Below are 13,266 nucleotides of genomic sequence, written 5' to 3' on the forward strand. Positions count from 1 at the left end.
AAAAAACATTAAAAATTATTGAAATTATCGGAATTATTTGCTTATTGAACTTAAGATCATATTACGCTAATTCTACAATATTTACTGGCTACCCAAAAAATGTTTAATATAATGTTAACAAGGCAATAATTGGATGCAATATTGTTGGCAAGCCAAAAATTGACTGCGTTTTGGGTGCAGTAAACTTCCCATAACTAATATTCTAAATTATTTTAATTCTCATAAATTGTTCTGTACGCCAAAACACTTGCCACACGTGTTTTGTGTTCAATTAAAAGCCAACTGAAATAATTGTAGATATTAATTTCAAAGGAAAAGTGTAGTTGGCATAGCAAATAGAAGGAGCTATTCATGTTCTATCAGGTTACATCGAGAGGAATTGACATATAAAGCAGAAAGTCTGCAACGAACAGCTTGTAGGAATGTCTAGCTTTGGGAAACCGAAGCTTTATATACCCTTTAGGGACAGTAGAGTTCCCCTTTTATCGTATTGCAATGGATGAATCCATTCCCAACATCTGGTAAAAATCGTAATGCCCCAACTACCATGGCAAGGGCATAATATGATCAAGGTCAATGTCTGAGTGGGTTGGTGTGGGGGCGGGCGTTGGCGGGAGTTTAGTGCTTTTCATAGCTTACAGTTTTTTTCCCGATGTTGCTGTCTCTCTGCCCCCTGCCTCTGCTGCTGTTTATCCCCTCGCTCTCTCTGCCGCTTTTTCCACTATCTCTCTTCCGCGTCTTCCCCGCCTTTAGCTGCTATTGCAGTTTTTTTTTGTTCTTCCGCTGCATGCAAAATGAAAATGCCGGTATTTCGAATGAAAATGCAATGTTATTTTTCACAACACACACCAGCAGCAAAAGCAACAACAAAAACGCGTGGCTGCTGCCGCTCTCCCTCTCTCTCTCTCTCTTCCACCCGAATTTCGAGTTCGAAAATGAACGCTGTTTAGCTCGCTCTCTCGGCTGTTCATTCACGTTATGCTCTCTCGTTTTCTCTCGTTTTTCTGCAATGTTGATGTTGCCTAAATTCCCTAGCAGCATGCTGCTGCCTGACTATACACATTTATTGTGCTGCTGGCTACATTTGCGTGTTGCTGCACACATTTTATATGTTGCTGGTTACGTTTCCATGTTGCTGTTGGTGCAATTTTTCTGTTTACGCATTTTTTTCGCACCTCTTCTTATTTTTGTTTACCGTTCCACTTTCACCTTCTTCGTCTGCACTGACTCACACCCCCCACCTGTCTTCAACCTCCATCCCCTGGACGACTCAACGACGCCCCCACCCACTGCATTCTTTCCGTGTTTTGTTTATAAACATTTTCCCACCCGCCTTTTGTCTGAGATTTTTTCTTGTGTTTGTTTTGAATGCAATTCTCTTGGAACAGCCGTTGAAAGGTGGAGGAGGGGGCGAAGTGTGGGCATACAGTGGGGTCTGTGGCGGGTGGCTTAGGATATATATACTTGGTTCGGGGAGGGGGATTGGAATATTCTTAATAAATTGTTGGCAACAAATGTTTTTGGAGCCCACAACTTAGTCAAAGTCCGAAGGGGGTAATACCCTGCCCCAACCACCACCCTGTGGCCTGACCCTTCAACACCAGCCCATGCCGCATTACCCTACAGCACCCCAACCCCCCCGCCGTACACTCATTAGGCGCGTCAAGTGATATGTTGTTGGGATTTTTCAGAGGCAGACAGGGAAAGGGGCCTGGGGATCCACCAAAACACATTAGCAGCTCATTCCACATGCCACATGGGGCAAACGGGAGGCGCAAATTAAAGAAGCATTAAGAGGGTGGGGGGCCTGTATCAAAGAGCAGTAAGGGGTAGGGGCAGGGATGGGGTTAACAATCAGCGGTAGAGGTTAGCGGTCAGGGAGAGAGAGAACTTTTGTTACAAAACAGAAAAGTATCTTAAGGATACAGAACTCTACAAAGTTTTTAGTTTTAGCTCCAAAGATACATAAGCATCTGCAGCTTACGCGCAAACACTCACCAGAATTATGAGTTTATGAGATACAAAAGTATTTGAAGCTCTAAAGTCTGGGTTTAAAATGCAAACGCTGCATATGCGTGGCTTAAAAGATACAAAAGTATCTGTGTGTAGCAGAGAGATAACCAAAAGATACAAAGAGAGCAAGAGCTTAGAAGGAATCTACAGGAATTATTCCATAAAGTGTGCAAAAGTAGCCACGGAAAAGTGTTACTTGGGAGAACGAAACGGGGGGAATAGAATTACTTCGAAAAAAATGTATCTTTTATAGCCTGGAATCCACTGAACAATCCTACCCAAAAAATTTAACTCTTTCGCACACGAAAACAAAAGCATTTCGAGTTAACAAATCTCTTACTTGGCTTACCAATTAGTCATCCCCGGAGTTTCGGGGCTCCCTCAACAAAATGCTCTTTTTTTTTGGGCAGCACCCACACACTCAACACACACACACACACACACACAGATACTTCATAGCTCGGGGGGGGACAGCTGACCAAGCGCTGTCGTGTTTGCAGATATAATAATTAATAATTCTGAGGATAATCCGCATGTTTGTCAAAGTGATACGGTCCAAAAATATTCACAGAGTAAAAAGAGAGAAGAAAATATGTTTGACACACAAAAACACCCACACACACACACAGATGCAGCAACAAAGATTTAAATATGCGTGTGTGTGTGCGTGTGTGTGTGTGTTGGCCTGAAACCATCTGCATAAATACTTATAGATTCTCCGGTACGAGGTGAATTCTTTGTGCTGGCACGATGCTCGTTTTTCCTATAGATGATTATACAGAAAATTGCAAATACCGGGGGTTGGGAGTGTGCTGGGCTGGGCACACGTTTGTACTGCATCTGAGACACATTTTTGGCTTATTTTTCAGCTGTTCAGGCAGGCAGGGATGGAGCGGTTCGTTCTGTCTCAATTTATTAGACATTTAATGCATAAAACTTCATTAGTGCTAGGAAAAATATTATTTCTTCCATCAGATTGTGTGGAAAATATATATTTCTAAATGAAACACATTTCAATGGAAATTTGTATGTGGTGTTTGAGAAATATTTGTGTATTTGGTGCAAGTTGCACTGCAATAATATGATCAAATGTTTTGCAATAGAGGAGCAAAAACAAGTTGGCATTGAAGAGAATTTCAAGAGTTTATTCTTGGTAATAGCTCATCAAATGTGGTAGCTATTTCAGGCAGAAAGAAATGAACAATTATACGTTAATTGTATATTTCTTATTTATTAGTTTTCAATTTATGGGATTGAAATTCTGCCATAAGTAAAACGAAGAAATACAAGAGGCTGCAAATACAGAATAAACTTGGCAACTTTTTAATTCAAATCCCCTACCAGAAACCTTGAAATGTTATTCGATTTTTGGCATATTGATTGGGCTTCAACTTATTCTTTTTTTTGGTTTATTTAGCTTTAATATGTATCTGTAAATTATTGTGTTGCATGTAAAGGTAGCCTATATCTTTGTTAATTATTATTCTGCAGCATTTATCTTTAAAATTATGCATTTGCCAAGGTCCTGCGATAAATTCGGGGTCACCAAAAATGATTTATCCATTACTCAGGCACAAATATTACCTCTAGGCAAATGCTGTGTATTCGTATCTCTCTAAGACTGTATCTTCAAGGCAAAAACATTAATTTTAAACGTATCTCTCATTATGGTTTCTCTCCCACAAGTGTCGCCCATATCTTATCTGACTTTCTGACCTTGTTAAAGTCGCATCCATAATCTATATAGTTCAAGGCTCTTAAATAATCTCTCTGTGTGTGTCTCTCAATGATTTCGCACAATTCCCGTGTGAGATAGCACTTGACACAACAAATAGGAAATATGCTGCATATAGCCAGTCCAGCCCACAGGATCTACCTGCCCCTTGTGCCACTTTCAAGTGCAATTATAATTTTTGTTTGTCATGCAAAAGCATCAACAAGCAAAAACAATCGACAATGGGGCAAGTGGCAACAACTGTGCCACAGCAACAGCGACAAAATGGGGAAAAATACACACACCCACACACACCCACACACACCCACACGGAGAGACAGAAACAAAACGCAGGCGGCAGGAATTGTGTGGCAAGGCAAGGGCTGTGCTTTGGGGGAAAGTGTGGGTCGGACTGTCCACACCCACACCACGCCCATCGCCCATCGCCCATCGCCCACAATCAAACTGGGTCACACATTGGCGGGGGCCCACAACCATTGCAATTTGCATATGCATGAGTAGAGCAGAGATACAAAGAGGGTTACGGAAGGAGGCAGAGGAAGCGTGTGATGAGTGTGATGGGGTTGGTGGGGATACCACGCAGAGAGGTGTGCAAGTGTGTCCTGCATATCCTTCGGCACATGACTTTACAGTTTTTCAACCTTTTCTAATAAATTTTACAAGCCAAAGTGGAATATGCAAAGTCACACAAAACCCAGAGAGAGAGAGAGTGAAAAACAACTAAGAAGATTGTAGAGCGCGTGGAGGAGTGTAACGAACAGGAAGTACTCAGTATATGGGATTATTATGTAACTAAATGGGCCCTTAGAAATGAGGATTATAATGCGAGGTCTATGGGAAGGTCTATGCTTAGAAAAAAACCCAGACTTTGGTGATTATTTACCATTTATAGTTAGAATATTCATTTAATGTTAGCGATTTTATGTTTTATTGGTGGATAATGACTTAATATTGCTTTTACCCAAACATAAACCACCACTTTTTATTACGTTCTTCGGGCAATCCTGGAATCCTTCTGGAATAAGCTTGCAAAATACAATTTTTAGACTCCCTTTGCGGGCTCCCTTTTATTCGCACTTGAGACTCCCTTCTAGGCTTTTCATTAGACTTCGTCTTAGATGCCCGTTTAGACTGTCTTTTAAACGGCTTTTAGTTGGTTCCAATTGCAGTCTTATTCTTGACAATGATCCACAAAATTTCTTTGATTTAATTCTCAACTTAACAAAAGTTTTGCTTGTCTTTATACAACTTGCAGAAAGCTCTGGATTTTAGGATTTATCCTATTGGAATATCAGAACTATTCGATAGGGTAAGAACTTCTACTGAGATGAAACACAGCTGTTTAGCTGCTCAAATGTGTGAGAATAAGCTGCTCTAAGACTGCTCCAAAAGCGCACATTCTACCCTTTACCCATGACATATCTACCCTGCAATACTACTGCAATACCCCTTTGATGCGTATCCCAGCCAGCATACACGCAGGATATGACCAGGACTCACCTGTATATCGTTGCAGACACACACTGACACACAAAGGTATAGATATAGATACAGATGTACTTGTACTATATAGTAATATGTGCAGCATATAGTTTAGATATATCCACTGGCATGTAGGTAGGTGGCTCATAAATCAGCGCCCCCAACTGGCTGGCATTTCTATGTGAAGTCTCTGCAGTCCTGGAGCGGCCCGGACACTTCCTGGCCCAAAAAATTGTGTCCAGCATATTTGCCAATGACTTTGCCCAAGATACTTTTCCGCTGCCACTGTTGTTGAAGGTTTTTCTTGTGCATTTTCATTTGCATGCGCATATCCGTGATATCGTATGCCTTTTGTTGCATTATTCTAATATCCATGCACCACACACAGGGAGGGAGAGGGAGTTCTACACTCCTCTTATACCCCCAGTAGGGCCCTTCCCTTTCTGTGTTCTTATTGTTTGGTGTCTGATCTGCGACCTTAATGGCTGCCACAGTGTGTGTTCCAGTATCTCATTTGCATATTCCGCTTTTGCCCCACATTCAGCAGCCGCACCCCACCTACACCTGGACACATCTCTGCCTCTCTCTCTGTCTCTCTCTTTTCGCTGGGGCCACGCATTTTGGCCCACATTCCACGCTGCAGTTGGTTTTGGCCGTTCGGGCCGTAATTAAAGGTGTTAATGCCGCTGATAATTACACTCTCCAGTGCTCCTCCAACTGCTAAGCTCCCCATCCCCTCCAGTTTGCTGCCTGTTATCGTTGTAGCCATAAATTGTTCCAGGTGGGGGGTCAGCATCCAGCAGCAGCACACACAAAAGGTGTGTATTTTATGTCCTGTAAGTAGTTGGTATTTATGGCTGTGCAAAAGAAATCCAGAAAGTGTTTTGTTTTGTGTTTTAAAGTACATTCTACAAAAGGTGATCTGTTTCGGGGGGAGTATTACGCGCTGGGGTGCAAAATATGGGACTAAGGCTTAAGTTTTAAGCAAAAGATGAAACTTTGAATCGTTTTTTGGGGGCTGAAACTCAAAGATTCAAGTTTGAGGGAAAAGATTGAGCACTGAGCAGAGCTAAGCTCTCTTAAGCTATGTTTAAAATGAAAAATAATCTAAAAAAATATAAACAAAAAATATATTTTATGTTTATTAAAACTAAATATATTTCTGCAAATTAAATATAATAACTAAAAAATATTTTTAAATATTTATTTTACATAAAAAATTGCATTTGAAATTAGTTTTGAATTGTTTAAAAATTTGTCTTGTTTGTAACTTTGAAATATTTGTTCTAAATCTGCCATTTTCTCTCTCCACGCACTGTAGGTATTTTGTTTAAGCATTCTCGCAGATTCTCTTTGGCACTCTTCGCTTGTGCATCAAGCTGTCCCAGGTGCGAAGGGAGCAAATAAGATTAGGACACTTCTCACCTTCAAGACTTTGCATTCAAGTCAGCATTAATAGGCAGAACTTTCTGTGAACTGCTCCCCAAATATTGCCATGCAATTTCCTCGCTTCATCTATATTCACAATATTGTATCCACATTGCACTCTTGAACTTTAACCTGCCCCCAAAGAGCTATTGCCAAACACCAAAATCTATTGTTTCAGTGGGCCAAAAGCGAAACTTGTAGCTGCAGGGCCTTGTAATGAATATGAGGCATAGGCCAAATTATTGAACAGCCTGCACCCCGCTCCTGCTGCTGTCCACTTTGCCCACAAAACTAGTTACAGTTCAATGGCCCACAGCAGGGACCGCCTGTGGCTGCAACATATGAAATTTCAGAAAGCAACAGAGTCGCCACCCCCCCAGCCCAATGATGGCATGGGGGAGAGGGTAAAACCCATTACAAGCAGCCATGTAAACTAATTTAAAAGGTCGCCTCACAATCACCCACCAACAAAAATAACAAAAGGCGAATACCCTACCCCCCAACACAGAGAGAACCCCAGAGAGGCAGAGGCAGAGTCAGAGTCAGAGTCGCGGAGGCAGGACTCCAAGGCAGCTCGTAGGATGAGGGTTGACTTGGCTAATGAAGAAAAAGCAGCTGTCAGCTGTGCATTACAAGGCGGCACTACGGATACAAGGATACACAAGGATATTGCCGCAGAAACTACCAAAAATTCAATCACACCCCAGCAAAAAAAAAAAATAAAAACACCCCCAAAAATGCAGGTCAAAGGCGTTAATGCACATTTGTCCAGGAAGCATCGAAGGGTTTTTCGGTTGCTGTAACAAGTGTCAGACGGGGGAGGGTGTGACAAATACCCGCCCCAAGAAAGGGGGGGGGGGGGGGGTAAAACGATTTATGAATATGTCCAAAAGGAGAAGCGAGGGACAAATCAATGAAGAGAAATGTTGATCGAAAAAAAGTGGCAACAAAATCAATTGAAAGCAAATTATAGTTGCTGCAGTTAGATAAGCCAGCCAACTGCCCATCAAGAAACGACTCAGATGCGTCCCCAGCACTGCCCTGGACCTGTGTGAGTTATGAACATTGAAGGAACATTTTCTGCTCCAGGCGGCAGGACAATTTAGCTCAATGGCTTTCTCTTTCTACTTTTATTTTCTTTTGTGCTCTGGGGGGGGGATGGCAGGTCAATTGGGGGAGTTGTGGGGGTCAATTTGCAACCCGAGCCACTTTGAGCTGAACAAGAAAAAAGAATAAGGAAGGAGCAGGCAGAGAAAGGGAGAAAGAAGCCAGATAGCAGCCAGCAGCCAGCAGGCAGCAGGAAGAAGGAGGTCGCTCTCTGCCATGGCAAGGTGGCTAAGAAATTGAGCTGAAATCTGATGATGAGCTGCATTTCGTAATTATGCCAGGCAATTAAACGATTAAGCCTCCAATGGGGGGGATATATACCAGCGCCACAACAGAAGAGGTTAAAGGAGTGTAGGGCGAGAGTGCCAGAACTTGACTTTGGACACCAGCAAAAGATTTATAAGGCCGAGCAGGGGACTGGTAATTGAAGTGCACTCAGAAAAGGCTGGGAAAGAAAAGAGCTATAGAGGGAGCAGTTAAAGGAGAGGCAGGAAAAGAGCTATGGAGAGTGGAGTTACAAGAGAGAGTGTGTGAGAGGAGCAGAAAAAGGAGCAAAGTAAAATGGAGAAAAAGTTGAAGCTGGAAGGAGCAGAAGAAGCAAAAGTAGAGCCAGCGGCAAAGGTGTCATTCTGAAGTCATTGTTGCTGTTTATTAAAGGATCCAAGAAGAAATATGTGATGACATCAGCAACAAAAAAAAACTTTGCCAATCAATCGGATGGATTAGTGGGAAAGTGCACTTTTCCAGCAGTAAAAACACACACAAGAAAAAGCTATAAAGACAGTGTCCTGCCAGGAGTCACTTGTTTGATTTAGAGTGCAATTTGTGGCGACTCTGGCTAGATGAAGTTGGTGTCTGGGTGGGCAAAATTAAAGATATTTTTGAAGTGTGGCAATTAATAACTTAATTAAACACTTTTACTGAGGAATAATGCAATTTCTTTAACGAATTTGTACTCAATTTTTTGCTATATTTAATTGTAGTCTTTATTGACACCAAATTTGGATCTTAAATCAATCAATTTTGTAGCCTTTAAAGCAGATATAAGAACCTTTTATTCATACCTTTTATACATAAATTTGAAGCTTTTAAAACCCTTTTTTCACACTTTTCAAACTCATATTTCTGCCTGCAAAACTCCCCTTCTTCACATAACTGCTCCTAAGCTCCAACTTTAATTCCATTTGTGCCCTCATTATAAAATGTAACACCCAAAAAAAGACACACACACAATCTCCGTTTAGATGTTCTCACTTTCATAAACTGCCATTTGTGGAGAGTCCTTCGTATCCCTGCCCTCTCCATAGAATGCCCGTCCAGAAGCTTTGATTTCACTCACTCCTCCTCGATGTATCTGCTGTAACTCCTTTTGCAACTGCTGCAACTGCTGCCCCCGTAATCCGCCCAGCCTAGCCCTAGCCCTTGGACATGAGCATTTTGCAAGACACTTTTGGCAAACACATTTTACAAGGACCCAGCTCAGAGGACAGAACAGAAAAAACCTTTCATTTATGTGCAATGCATGGCCAGTGCCGGGATAAAAGTTTCAGCAGAAGTAAGTTTTTCGGGAAAAGTGCGAGTGGTTTGCCGTCGTCTCTGCAGCGGAGAGCAGGAGGGGGGACAGCGTGTGGCGGGGAGCGAGGCAAACATATTTGGCAAATCCGGAAACGGAAATATTCGCACCAAGGCGAGACAACAGCCAACCCAGAGCAACAACACAACACTGAAGGAAGGAAAGGAGAAACAGAAAAAGATACTTTTCGGGCCTTTCGCCCACTCCCCTCTCCATCCCCTTACAGCACTCACGCTTAGGCTTTCCCCGCACCCGGCGCTCTTGCAGAGTTTTCCTGTCTATCTGCCATTTCTGTTTGCGTTTTTCGCTCCCACCCACAGCCTCTCTCTCTCTCTCTCTCTCTCTCTCTCGTTTCTTTTCATATTTTCTAAATGCATTTTTGTTGTTCAATTTCAAACTGCGTCTGCAATTTTATTTCGCTGCCGCCAAACCTCCAACCCACTGCCACATGCCGCATGCTGCATGAAGACTATTGCCTCAACCCAGGAATACTCTTAGTCTCTTTTTTTTTCTCAATTTAATTTTCCTCACTTTTTTCTGTACTGTGGGTTTTTTTTTTTTGCTTCCCCCTGCCTTTTGCGCTTTTGGCATTGGAAAAATGCGATAAGAAAAGTTGCTTGCGGTTTGGAAATTGTTAGATATTTCAATCTAATTAGGATATAATGATAGAGTTTCCTTTCCTGCATTTTGCACATTCTCGAAGAGGTTTTATTTCTTTGGGTTTATTACTGGTTTTATGGAGGGTTTTTCCTTAAATAGTTTTTGCATTGAGTTTATTATTTTTATCATTTTCAAGGGTTTATTGCGCATTTTTGAGGCATATTTATCTAAGATATTACGGATTAAATTTAAATCAAATCTAATAAATAATCTCTAAGCTATAAATTGGACAAAACAACTTCAAATAAAAGCTCAATTTTTCTTTAAAAAAAAAATAATAATTTCGCTGCAGTTTTAATGGCTGGTTATAGATTTTGTTTTAATTTATTTTATTTGTTGCATTTTTAAGGTATTTTAGTGGGAAATTTATCTAAAATACAGCGTAAAATATTTAAATAAATATTTAATATAGAGAATATTTATATCTCTCCGCTAAAAATGGCTAAAAAAATATGGTTAACATATATTAAATATTTATTTCAAAAACTCGACTAAAAGCTCGAAGTTTCTGCTTAAAAAAATATACAAAAAAATTGGATTTCCAATGAAATTTCATAAACAGAGAGAAAAACGCCAAAGAAAATGTTGAAAAATTGGCAAACAAATGGCGCGAGATCTGGGACTGGGACTGGGACTGGGCCTGGGTCTGCCTACCAAAGTGCAAGTGGAAATGCCCCATGGACCAGGAATCTGGACCACCCGTAGTGTTCCTCTTGCCCCCACCGCCCACCCAAATGTGTTTCTTTCGAAAAAAAAAAAACCAAATAAAAAGGGGGAAAAAATGGAAATAATTTAATTAGAAATTGCCACTTCTGTCGCATTGGACAACAAAAGCGCAGCAAATTGGCTGCCGCGCAGACTGACAGCCGAAAAGGAAGGCGCGCACAGCAGTGTGGCATGAAGGAGTGGCACCAAAAAGAGTTGAGTTGTTGCCTTGCCTCTGCCTCTTCTGAGTGACGCATGCAAAAATTGGCAAATGCTCGCGACTCGACTCGACTCGACTCGGCTCGGCTCTCTCCTTCTCCTTGTCCTCAAACAGCTGCTGCAGAAGGTGGCTCACTCGCTTCTGCCTCATGCAGGGGGAAAGCTGGCAGCTGCTGCTGCTCGTGGCAGGAGAGGAGAGTGAAGAGAGAGAGAGAGATAGAGAGTGGAGATGTGGCCGGGGGGCAACAGTTGACAGCGTGGCAAGAGCAAACACACTTCAAGTAGCGTAGTTTAATTAAATTTCGAACAATTTTTGCCCCTACCGGCACTACTTTACATTGTACGTTGGAATAAGAGTGTGCATTGCCCACCACCACCCACTCATCGAAGGGGAAGGCTGGGGCTAAATAAAGTTGCCAAGTGTCAAATTGAGAAAGTATCGCAGAAAGTGTTGCCACTTAACTCGACTGTGGGGGGGCCAAGTAAATATGAAAGTCTTTTCTTGAATTGCAAATGGAAACGCATTTAGTTGATGGCTGGGTTAATTGTTATTAAGGAAAGGGTGTGCGGTGCGGGGTGGAGTAATGTAAGTGATATGTAATGGAAGTAAATTGATTTTAAGATAAGTTATTTACCCGTTTCACATGGCACTCTTTGGGAAGATTAGAACCTAAGCATTGCCTGTGCCATTGGCCTTAACCTTAAATACTTAAAAAATAATCGAAATCTGCTAGATTCATGTGGAATCATAAATAGCTATCATAAATATTCAATTTAGAGTAGATTTCTGCCGTTTATATCCAATTTTCTAGTTAGTAAGTTAATATTTCAAAGGATTTTAACCACTAAGAATACTTTTAATACTTTTTTAGACCCGTTCTTGGATAGTATATGCCTTAAAGTATTCTATACACCACTTTTATTTCACACGTTTGAAATCCTTTTGAATTCCCATTGAAACTCATATAAATTATATCCTTTCGCTTTAATTCCCTCAAAATAATACCAATCTTCCAGTGAATCACTCTTCCAGCCATCTGTTGCTCAAACTAATCCCTAAATTATATGCGATTGATTTGCCACCTGAAATCATTCGACTAATTGTTTCGGAACCCAAGGCACCTCAGATTGTCACCTTCGTCGTCTCTGTCCGCCTGTCACATAATAAAGAAGTTTCCATTAACAAATGCTACTCATTAGGCCAAATCTTATCGAGCTCTGACTACAGACTCCTGCTACTCCTGCTCTAATCCTTATGTGGACCCCATTGTGCCCCATTAAACGGCAGTTTTCATCGTCTCTTTGGAGCGGCTTTCGTCGGCTTGCCTCAGAAGGTCAATAAACAATCGTGGCCAGAAGAACTTGCATTGATTTTCTGTTTCCACGAGTCAGTGTCGGTGGTGCCGGTGTCTTTCAGTCAGTCATTCAGTCAAACAATTAAGGGCAACAATTCAGAGTTAGCCGAGAAATTATGGTGTCACCACAGGCCATAGGTGACAGCCGACCGACCGCTTAGGGCCCCTGACAAATGATGGAGAAAAAAACTGCTGACTGGCAAGGAGCAGGGGAGGGGCCATAGGTAATCCTTTAACCTACCGCCAGTCCAGTGTCTACGACTCAATTTTTAGGGTCAAAGACACAGGCACCGACGATGACAACGACTTCGATTGAGACATTCATCTGGAGCAAAAAGCGGCGTTTATCAGAGACCAAACACAGGACAAAAAAAGAAGGTGTGGAAACAGGTATAGCCTTAGAGGACCAGCACCCATAAGAACTAAACCTCAAAGGACACTTTTTCACAGGCCAATGCACAAAAGGGACAACACACAGTCAGAGAGAGAGAGAGAGAGAGAAAGGAAACTTCATTGTGCAATTGGCACAATTAAAACGATGATCCAAGCGGCTTTCCCTCTCTTCCTTGAGGTTTCGCCAGAAATACCTCCGAGTCTGCCTGCGCCGACCCGACTTCAAAGGCGAAAAACTTCAAAATTTGTTGCCGATTCCGTGGTCCGATTGTTTGATTGTTTGTCACACAAATGTTTATGCTTGACTGCGAAACAAACAAACAATTGTTACATGAAACTATCTCGGCATCTTAGATCTGCTGCGGGTCCAACAATCTGCGGGAAACAGCAGACGTTTCTGTCTGTCTCTCTTGTCAGACATTTTCGCGTAGAATTCTAGGAAAACCGCAACCTTAACCTGGGCCGCCGCTGACCGTGTGAAATGCAAAATCTGCGCCAACGAAAATAATTAAAATTGATGTCCACGCAAAGGCAACAATTTGTGTGTGTGTTTGGAAAAGCAAGGAAAATGGAAAATGCCGCACAACAGCTCAGGG

Source organism: Drosophila guanche, unplaced genomic scaffold, assembly GCF_900245975.1.
Source record: "Drosophila guanche unplaced genomic scaffold, DGUA_6, whole genome shotgun sequence".
Lineage (NCBI taxonomy): Eukaryota > Metazoa > Arthropoda > Insecta > Diptera > Drosophilidae > Drosophila > Drosophila guanche.